General features: G+C 37.2%; 2 long non-coding RNA genes across 2 annotated transcripts; one reads left to right on the plus strand and one right to left on the minus strand.

Annotated features, from left to right (window-relative positions):
• The first annotated feature begins 3,169 nt into the window (after positions 1–3,169).
• LOC122331687 lies at positions 3,170–3,741 on the plus strand. Its single transcript, XR_006248268.1, has 3 exons — positions 3,170–3,297; positions 3,519–3,577; positions 3,664–3,741. It is a non-coding gene; the product is annotated as an uncharacterized LOC122331687 (long non-coding RNA).
• A 906-nt stretch (positions 3,742–4,647) lies between these two features.
• Positions 4,648–5,220, minus strand: LOC122331686. The gene is made up of 3 exons (XR_006248267.1): positions 5,009–5,220; positions 4,786–4,898; positions 4,648–4,724 (listed from the first exon to the last, which is right to left on the minus strand). It is a non-coding gene; the product is annotated as an uncharacterized LOC122331686 (long non-coding RNA).
• Positions 5,221–9,841: the final 4,621 nt, after the last annotated feature.

Consider the following 9,841-nt stretch of genomic DNA (forward strand, 5'->3'; position numbering starts at 1 on the left):
AAATCATAACCTCTGGGTTGATTTACCCCAAACAGGCATACCATGAGTATGTCGGTTCCAAAACACCTGAGAAGAGTTAGTTTAATCAACCTCTAACTGGTTACCCAGAGTTAGTGCGTGTGCACGGTGCATATATAAAGACATTTTCAATGGATCGCCGATTTCACGAGTCACCATGGAAACTTAAAGCGAAAAAAAGAGAGCGGCGTATTTCACAGAGACAGAGTTGGAGGTTTTAATGCACGCTTATGAGAAGTTTAAACCAATAATATTAGAAAGAAGCAATACAGCTGCATCAGCTAAAGCAAGAGAGTTGTCTTGGCAAAAAATAACCCACAGAGTAAATGCGTGAGTGTGTATTAAATTACAAATTTGGTATTGGCTCCCGTTTTATTATAATGCAAAATAATGAAGTATGATTTATACATCCTTTTGAATGTTATATCATTATGAAAGCATTTACTTTTGCTGCCATTTATTTGTTTAGTTTAAAATAATAATGCATGTTTCTTATTTAATAAGGTGTAATCCTTCTGGAGCCACAAGAACTTTAAGCCAAGTCAAAATGAAACACAAAAACATTCTGCAAAAAGGTAATATTTGATCACACAGTTACTGAACTATTATTATAACAGGATTTAGTGTATTCATTCAGTCATGTAGCTAATAGAAAGAAGACTGAAGGCCCTGTCTGAGGAGCTGGCTCTGTCTCTTAATAAAGAGCATCCAGGGGCAGTTCATCACACACAGCATGCACTACAAGTGATGAAATGTGAGTTTACCTCTATGATTTGTTTTCATTTTTTGTCCTAATAATTGACTATCTCTGTCACTTAAAGGCTTTTTGAACAAGATAAATGTTTTATGTAGGCTTATTTTATTTAACTGCATATGATGTATAGCATACTGTGATTTTAGACTGACATGTTACTCTTCATGTATTATTTTCTTTGATAATATTGAGAATTTTATGGGTTGTGTTCTTATAGACACTGATGGTCGGATTGTATTATTGGACTCTCCAGAAAGAACACAGTCTGTCACAGACTTGTAAGTGATTTGTTGTCAGGTACCTGAAGTTGCTTTTAGGTTTTTTTTTTTTGTTTTTGCCAGATAATGTATATTTGAATATTTTTCATGTAGGATGAAGATGACGATGAAGAGACCACATCTGCTGTGACAGAAGTGGACAATGCTGGTAGATCCACTGAGGTATTATGCATTCCATTATAATGTATTGCCCCTTTTTGCATTAAAGTAACAAACTGTCATTGTCCTTTCACAGAACATACCTAGGTGTTTGCCCACAGATGAGGGTCCTTCATCCTCAGCACACAATCTAAGCAGGGTAACAATTTGTGTCCAGATTTTAATTATATTGTCTGACCAAACAATCTCATTTCTTACATTTTTTTCCACCTTCCTAGTTGCCAGCAAAGGAGCTGTATAAGGTCCATCTTCAAAAACAAATAAGGAAAAGTGATGTGGAGATGGACCTTATACAGCTTCAAATGGAAGAGAAAAGCCTCACATATTACCTATGTAGTGGAAAAAGTAATGACTTTAATGATTTTAAGAAGGGAAAAAAAGTTCAGTTGTTACCTGCACATTGATACTATGAACAGATTTCCTATTAACATAGTCTCCCTCATTTATTGATGGAGCTTTAATAGGAAGTGAGTGCCATCAATGCTTCCAATTACATTTAGAAACCCTGAAACAGAAAGTTATGGAAGTATGAAGTGTGTGTGTGTGCATAATGAATACGTGTATAGATATCAATAATATGATTAAATATGCGTCATAGATTTTACTACAAAGGACAAACCTGCCACTCTGTGGAATTCGTCTTTAATAACAAGCAGAGGTTTATGGCCAGAGAACTGTACAAACGTGGGTAAGAACTGTTTAAGTGCCAGACATACTGAACGAACGGCTCGACACACAGTTGCCTTTCCCACATGCTCCGAATCGCCCACATTGTACAAAAAATGGCCAGGCGCAAAAAACCTAAGTGCTATGCACAGAATGTTTTCTGTGCTAAGCGCAGAACCGAGGTTTGTCACATTTGCGACATGCGGTTTTAAAAGACGTGTTAAATAAACTAAGGAATCTTTCGAAAAACGATAACGCTCTTTCAAATATTCATTGGGGTATGCAAACACGTCAATACGTGGTCGTATAACCCTCTCCCGACGAAAAAAAACTCGTATAAGTTGTGCTTCTACGTCCACAGGATCCTCCTCAAAAGGGCACTCCATGCTCACCAACCTTACTCTGAAACATAACCTGCTCCCGAGCAGGTTATCTTCAGAGAGTCAGTTGTTATGGTTACATACATACCCAGAAAGTTACCTCTGTTTTTGGAACTGAAAGTTGAGGTTATCCACGAACTTACCCTTAAACATACCCAGGTATGTCACATAACCTGCTTTCTGGAATACCCCCCAGAGGGGTATTCCAGAAAGCTTGGTTAACTTACCATTTGATAAATCAAAACCTCTGGGTTGATTTACCCCAAACAGGCATACCATGAGTATGTCGGTTCCAAAACACCTGAGAAGAGTTAGTTTAGTCAACCTCCAACTGGTTACCCAGAGTTAGTGCGTGTGCACGGTGCATGTAGAAAGACATTTTCAATGGATCGCCGATTTCACGAGTCACCATGGAAACTCAAAGCGAAAAAAAAGAGAGCCGCGTATTTCACAGAGACAGAGTTGGAGGTTTTAATGCACGCTTATGAGAAGTTTAAGCCAATAATATTAAAAAGAAGCAATACAGCTACATCAGCTAAAGCAAGAGAGTTGGCTTGGCAAAAAATAACCGACAGAGTAAATGCGTGAGTGTGTATTAAATTACAAATTTGATATTGGCTCCTGTTTTATTATAATGCAAAATAATGAAGTATGATTTATACATCCTTTTGAATGTTATATCACTATGAAAGCATTTACTTTTGCTGCCATTTATTTGTTTAGTTTAAAATAATAATGTATGTTTCTTATTTAATAAGGTGTAATCCTTCTGGAGCCGCAAGAAGTTTAAGCCAAGTCAAAATGAAACACAAAAACATTCTGCAAAAAGGTAATATTTGATTACACAATTACTGAACTATTATTATAACAGGATTTAGTGTATTCATTCAGTCATGTAGCTAATAGAAAGAAGACTGAAGCCCACCACCACCTCCCCTCACCCCGTCCAAGGAGCTGGCACTGTCCCTTAATAAAGAGCATCCAGGGGGCAGTTCATCACACACACCATGCACCACAAGTGATGGTGAAAAAATGGTGCAATGTGAGTTTACCTCTATGATTTGTTTTAATTTTTTGTCCTAATAAATGACTATCTCTGTCACTTAAAGGCTTTTTTAACAAGATAAATGTTTTATGTAGGCTTATTTTATTTAACTGCATATGATGTATAAGCTACTGTGATCTTAGAGTGGCATGTTACTGTTTTCATGTATTATTTTCTTTGATAATATTGAGAATTTTATGGGTTGTGTGTTCTTATAGAAACTGATGGACGGATTGTATTATTGGACTCTCCAGAAAGAACACAGTCTGTCACAGTTGTAAGTGATTTGTTGTCAGGTACCTTTAGTTGCTTTTAGGTTTTTTTTTTTTTCAGATAATGTATACTTGAATATTTCTCCTGTAGGATGAAGATGATGAAGATGACGATGAAGAGACCACATCTGCTGTGACAGAAGTGGACAATGCTGGTAGATCCACTGAGGTATGATGCATATCATTATAATGTATTGCCCCTTTTTGCATTAAAGTGTCCATATTTTAATTATATTGTCTGACCAAACAATCTCATTTATTAAATTGTTTCCACCTTCCTAGTTGCCAGCAAAGGAGCTGTATAAGGTCCATCTTCAAAAACAAATAAGGAAAAGTGATGTGGAGATGGACCTTATACAGCTTCAAATGGAAGAGAAAAGGCTCTCGTTAAAAAGCAGCACTTGAAGTTGAATTACTGGAGCATCGCCTTAAGGTGAGAACTTGTCTGAATATTCTGTCAGAACAATCTGTTGCATGATAAAAGTGTTGGGTGCATGTATATATGTATATATCTGTGTGTATAAAGCAACAACAACAAAAAAATTTTATTGAATTGTACTTTTATTTATTTTTTCAGGAAATAAAGAAATGAAGTGCCTGGCAGACCAGTGCAAAAAAACTAATAAATGTAATTTTGACAGATCCTGTCTCTCAAAAGTCTTCCATCTCTGTTGGCCTGTAAAATCTGTAGATGTTCCTCTGGGCCATCTTCCTTAATACAAGGAGGGTGGCTCTCTCCTCTTATAGTGGTAATATTGTGAAGCACAACACAAGCCACTATAATGTCGCATGCCCTCTCTGGACTAACCCGGAGCCCACGCAGACACTGAAACCGAGATTTGAGGATCCCTATAGTCATCTCCACCTTGGCCCGTGTTCGGCTGTGAGCCAGGTTAAAGCGTGTCTGTGGTCCAGGCTCAGGTTCAGGTTCAGGGTGTCATTAAATAGGGCAGACAAGGGTATCCTCTGTCCCCCAACAAGTAACCATTGTACTGTCCTGTAATGATTGAAGTGTACAACACAAATATAGTAAAAAGGAAAAAAAAAATTCTATAAAGTAAAACATATCCTGCTGAAATGCCTGGCATCATGCACAGATCCTGGCCATTTTGCCTCGACATTGGTAATTATTTGGGTTGCCTCACATATTACCTATGTAGTGGAAAAAGTAGACTTTCATGATTTTAAGAAGGGAAAAAAGTTAAGTTGTTACCTGCACATTGATACTATGAACAGATTTCCTATTAACATAGTCTCTCTCATTTATTGATGGAGCTTTAATAGGAATGTGAGTGCCATCAATGCACCCAATTACATTTGGAAACCCTGAAACAGAAAGTTATGGAAGTATGAAGTGTGTGTGCATAATGAATACATGTATAGATATCAATAATATGATTAAATATGCGTCATAGATTTTACTACAAAGGACAAACCTGCCACTCTGTGGAATTCGTCTTTAATAATAAACAGAGGTTTATGGCCAGGGAACTGTACAAACGTGGGTAAGAACTGTTTAAGTGCCAGACATACTGAACGAACGGCTCGACACACAGTTGCCTTTCCCACATGCTCCGAATCGCCCACACTGTACAAAAAATGGCCAGACGCAAAAAACCTAAGTGCTATGCACAGAATGTTTTCTGTGCTAAGCGCAGAACTGCGTTTGTCACATTTTGCGACATGCGGTTTTAAAAGACGTGTTAAATAAACTAAGGAATCTTTTGAAAACGATAACGCTTCTTTCAAATATTCATTGGGGTATGCAAACACGTCAATACGTGGTCTTATAACCCTCTCCCGACGAAAAAAACCTCGTATAAGTTGGGCTTCTACGTCCACAGGATCTTCCTCAAAAGGGCACGCCATGCTCACCAACCTTCTGAAACGAAGTTACTCTGAAACATAACCTGCTCCCGAGCAGGTTATCTTCGGAGAGTCAGTTGTTATGGTTACATACATACCCAGAAAGTTACCTCCGTTTTTGGAACTGAAAGTTGAGGTTATCCACGAACTTACCCTTAAACATACCCAGGTATGTCACATAACCTGCTTTCTGGAATACCCCCCAGGTCTCTTCTTATAAAGAAGCTAAAAAAAAGTTTCCAACACACCCCAACTCTTCAACATTCATCTAGACAAATCTCATGCTTCAGATTTCCATTCACTCCTTTCTTCATTTGACCTCAAATGCCTTACCACTACAAGCAAACACAACTTTATCAAGCTATAGTTGTAGACTTACCTTTCAAATGGCAGTATTTTTCATAATTTTTTAGAGATGCCTTCACACAACATCAACACCTCCATGTAAGCAGCTGCAGTTGAACAGTAAGCTTTTAGCTATCATTAAACTTATTCAATCCAAAAAATGGACAGTTCGGCCACCAAATCCAATAGTGTGCCATTATATCGAAGTAATTGATTAATATCATTGATCATTGTTCAAACTAAAAAATTATTTTCTCCTTAGCCATTCCACTAAGTTTAACTTCTTCGTAATGACTTTATGTAATTAATGAGAGTGTAATGTTTAATGTAAATATGTGCTGTACATTGACATGAAAACAGAGCTTAAAATCATTGTTTTTACTTTATTTGTCACACTCTAGTCAAGGAAGCAAACACAAAGTAAGATCCAATATAAGGTGTTTAATGAAAATTAGGTAGACATCCGCATTAAGCCTCAGATACGAACATAAGAGAAAACCTAAATAAGAATGCAATCAGGTAAGCAACAGTTCTTTCCTTTCTCAGGATCGGAATCGCAGGACAAGATACTCCTGGCAGGCAGGCAGACAGACAGAGCGGGCGGACGACAACCAAAGTTCCAGGTTGGTAACCTTGAGAACAGCCATAGATGAAGTGGTTTGCGTGGGTTATAAAGGGTGGCAGACGAGTGGTTGCAGGTGTTGGTGATTAGTACTCAGGTGACTGAGATCGTGTCCAGGTGGTGAGTTCGGTGGAAGGCGGAAGTGATGGTGTGACATTTTTCCCCCCTCGACGAGTGTCTCCTGACACTCTGGCTCAACGGCAAGGGCGGCCTCGCCTTCGGGAGTCGAGAATCTCTTTGACCCGGTAGATGGATTCTGTGTTCTCAACCTCGGGAGGAGGGGGAGGTTCCGGGTGTTCTTGTGAGAGGGAGGAAGAAGAAGGTCTGTATAGGGTTTAAGAAGGTACACATGGAAAGAAGAGGATATCCGGTATCTGTTGATAGGTGACATTGTTAATTTGCCGATTGATGGTAAAAGGACCTATATACCGGGGAGTTGGAGACGCATGTGATAGACAGGGGTATCGGATCTGCGGGAATCTGCTTGGCGTTGATGTCTCCAAACTGCCTGCTGGAGATGGACATGAGCTGAGTCCCATTCCCTCTCGCTCTCTCGGAACCAGTAATCTACCGCTGGGACTTCAGCTTGGTCACCGGTCCAAAACTTTATGAAAGGACTTATCATTAATTCTGCAATAGTTTATGAGAAGTATGTGCAAAGCAAAAACTAAAAGAAACAGGTGGTTCTAATACTTCTTAAGAATGCATTGGGGTTTTTCCTGTTTACACTGTCATTGAAAACCAGTTCCGATCTGTGCCGCATATGACCAAAAAAAAATCAGAATTGGGTCACTTTTGACTGACAAACGGAACCAAATGCTGCCTCACAGGCAGCACAATGCACTGGGTGTTTCTCTCTTGTTCCCAATGTTTCAACATGATACACAATCAAAATGAGGTTCATAATGTCTAATCTCACTGTAAAGTTTCTTTAAACAGGTATGTAGTCTCGGGTACCAATAAAATGTTCAAGAAATTAGTTTAAAAGATGTTTTAAGGCAACTCCTGTTAGATTATTTTGCAACACATATGACATATAACAGCAGTAAACTCTGTCCTTTGGTAAGAGCCGATCCAGAATACAGCAACTAATCACCGTTATGCGGCTCCTAAAACATTTAGATAAGATTTTGAGGCAGTTATTTTTCAATGTGTTTATATTCATATCTTGCTTCATGTTTGTTAATAATACATTTTTGTAAAATGGTCTCATGATGGAAACATCACTATAGATTTGTATTTTGACATTTTTAACAGGTTTTGGTAGATACTGGTTTAAAGCAAATACTGATTTGATTCCATTGTTGCAGCAAAGATGGGTTTAAATTTGTTTTAGACTGCAGAAGCTGTTTTGACAGTGACTTCACAATCTTTTGTGGTTTCCTCTGATGCACTGATTTGAGACTCTACAACTCTCTCTTGAAGTTTCTGAGGGACAGTAATAATAATAATAATAATAATAGTATTTTTGACTTAAAAATAGTGATATTTGTATTAGTCCTATTTCATATGACTAACTATATTTGAATCATTTAAAACTTTTATGCACTGAATTCTTAGCCTATGACTTCATAGGTTTTTGCAAAACAAGCCTAACACAAAAATCAAACAAGAATAATATTATGATATTATGTATACATATGATTGCTTTTGACGCATCTTTTTTATATTTTGCATGCAGTGCTTCATTTTGCAATAAATGCTTTGTCTTGCTTACAAAGAACGTGCAGATACGATATGTCACGAAATATGTCCCTGAATTGCATTAATAATCAGAAACTATGATAAAAACATGTCATTCCAGTGCATGGTATTTATATTTCAATTGCTTCTAATTAAGACTAACCTACAAACTAATCCAAAGAAATGTGCATTTTTGTTCACAATTGGATTGGAAGTTAAGTATTAACCTTTAGATGTTCACAAGACTAAATAAGTAGTATATATATATATATATATATGTGTGTATGTATATGTGTGTGTGTGTGTGTGTTTTCAGTATAGATACATGACTATAATGGAATTTATTATATAATTTTTCAGTTTTCAAGTTGTATGTTCAACACGTGTGTGTTTAACACATACATGTGCCAGTGCACCCACATCCTGTTTGCTGTTTCTGTGTTACAGGAAATAGGAATTAAGTGGTTAAATTGTCACGAAGCCCCCAGAACCCACGACATGTGAACATACGTACACACTGCATTTCAGCAAAAACACTTATACCATTCATAAATGTTAGCAATAAATGTAAACTGGTTACATCTATTACATTTTTTTTTTTAAACAATTTTGTTGGTAACACTTTAAAATAAAGGCCCATTGCTAACAAGTAACTATGCAGGAAATAACAGGTAGTCCAACAGATCAAATACAACCGCAACACTTATGTGACTGGGGAAAAAACTATAGATTTACTTAGTAAGAAAGTCATAGGCCTGTACATGAAATATATTTTACCTAAATTAACGACAGATTAACAAAAAGAAACAATGTGCTGAGTTTTAGTTTATTGTTACATAATAAAAGAAAAATGAGACAACAGAAAATTTTTCTTTATTTCGCGAATGCATTGCAGTTTTATTATATTACAGTTGTATTTATTTTGCAAAAGATTGCCAGTTTTTATTATTATACAATAAATAACATTTTAGCATCCATATACATCGCGAATACATGGAAAGATTTGGTTGCCCGACCCCAAAATGAAAATTCTGTCAGTAAATCACTTAACAAACCCCTGAAAACTCAGTTCATCCTCGGAACAAAATTTCAGAATGAAAACTGCCATTTTGTAGATCATTCGGTGGACGCTATCCTACATACGCAGAACTGTGTTAGACACAATAGTAAGATACGCTGTTTGTACAAATTAAAGCGAAAATACACATACAAGATGTATCTTTCCAAAACTGCGTACATAATGTGCGGCGCACCGGATGATCTACAAAATGGCGAATCACTCAATAATACAAGAAGTATTCGCGTAACTTTATAATTTTACGATTGAACCACTGATGGAAGATTCAGACGACGTCTTTAATAAGTTCCTGTGACTTTACAGTGGCAATTGGGACAGTCACATGCCTCTCGGTTTTCATCAAAAATATCATAAATTGTGAACGAACAACAATTATTGACGAGCATTTCATCCTACGTTATTTCTGAACGACATAATAAAATACAAGGTGAACCTATACGGCACTTTTCCCCTCTCAAAAGTCGAAATCACTCTAGCAGTTGATTTGTGTATGTTGTCTACCACTTCTTACGTGTCTGATTGACCTGGAGATAAGTGAACGTTTTGTCTTGCTTGCACTTTTCTACTCCTCCCCCCACCGCAGCAGCCTATTGATATATAAGTTTAGAAGAGACACATCTCAAACAAGCCTAGCGAGTGAACACATCAGAGTCAATCACAGCACAACTTCTTATA

This window comes from Puntigrus tetrazona, unplaced genomic scaffold (genome assembly GCF_018831695.1).
Source record: "Puntigrus tetrazona isolate hp1 unplaced genomic scaffold, ASM1883169v1 S000000001, whole genome shotgun sequence".
NCBI classification, from domain to species: Eukaryota; Metazoa; Chordata; class Actinopteri; order Cypriniformes; family Cyprinidae; genus Puntigrus; species Puntigrus tetrazona.